This window comes from Mesoplodon densirostris, chromosome 8 (genome assembly GCF_025265405.1).
Source record: "Mesoplodon densirostris isolate mMesDen1 chromosome 8, mMesDen1 primary haplotype, whole genome shotgun sequence".
NCBI classification, from domain to species: Eukaryota; Metazoa; Chordata; class Mammalia; order Artiodactyla; family Ziphiidae; genus Mesoplodon; species Mesoplodon densirostris.
This window is the reverse complement of record NC_082668.1, coordinates 12,975,605-12,976,808: the sequence shown is the minus strand read 5'-3', so window position 1 is coordinate 12,976,808 and position 1,204 is coordinate 12,975,605. Positions and strand designations below refer to the sequence as shown.

The following is a 1,204-nucleotide window of genomic DNA, read 5'->3' as shown; positions in this document are numbered from 1 at the left end:
ATATATTCAATTAACATTAGTTATTAACAATACCAATATTATCAATTAGCATTATTGTAATTATTAGCAGTAAACCCTTTCAGCTTGAGTTTTATACACTCCATGATGCAAGGTACTATACAAGATACTCAAACTTATATTTGCTGAATGGGGAGTTATCTGTTTTGTTTCATTTTTAAAAATCAATAGGACAAGAGTATGCTTAGAATTAAAGGAATTTTGGGTAACATAACAGAAATGGAACTTGAAAACGAAAGGGGTTGCATAACTGGGATGCTTCAGACAGGTTCAGACATTTTTTAATAGAAACATTATTGGCTGAAAGGGACATTCTTAAAGCAAGGATGTGATAAAGAAGATAGCAGAGTGGAGCATAAAGATCGGTAACAAAAAATGAATAATTCTAGAAAAACTGTCCACAATGCAATAACCGTAAAATAGAGAAATTGATAAATTAGAGCAGGTATTCATAATATTTGGTTCATGAATGGGCCTCGGGGGTCCATGAACCTCCTGAAATTGTGTGCAGTATTTGTAAATGAGAACGAATCCTTGTTTTCATCAGATTCTCAAAAGGATTTATGACTCAAAAAAGGAACACTTTCTTGAGAATGAGCATATCAGAAAGGTCAATTAGAGATCACACAGAATAAGATAATAAAACTCTGCTTAATGTAGGCGTGTTGTTTGGAATGCTTAACATCCACTGTGAGTGATTGCTAATGTGAAGCTCTTAAATAGAAAACAAAGGGAATTGTGGTCTTAAGGATGAAAAACATCTGCCTTTTACCTCCCTTCTGGGAGAACAAAAATTATTAATTTGGGAGTGTGGAAAGTTGTCAGGAGGTGAATTAGCTAAAAAGGTGAAGCTCACTGGAAGAAGAGGAAAAAGAAAAATATGGGAAAGAACAAAAATGAAAAATTGTCATGTACAGGAGAAACTAACATGCAGTTGATAGAGAATAGAAAATACAGCTTGAAAAAAGATGTTAAAATGTTTTACACAAAAACAAACAAAAAATAAATAAGCACCTTACTGGGATAAAATAAAACATTGACTCAAAATTACCATAAACTACATTCTTATAAAGCATTACTCATATCACTTCCTTTTCATGTTAGCTTGGAATGTGTTTTACTGCAGGGATCTGTGAATACATGTAGTCATTTAAAATAACTGACATTACCTTAACTGCTTTTCAGA

At 32.5% G+C, this 1,204-nt stretch overlaps 1 non-coding gene across 1 annotated transcript; it reads right to left on the bottom strand.

Moving 5' to 3' along the window:
• Window positions 1-224: 224 nt before the first annotated feature.
• Window positions 225-326, bottom strand: LOC132495537 (small nucleolar RNA SNORD91 family). Its single transcript, XR_009533270.1, has one exon. It is a non-coding gene; the product is annotated as a small nucleolar RNA SNORD91 family (small nucleolar RNA).
• Between the last annotated feature and the right edge of the window lie 878 nt (window positions 327-1,204).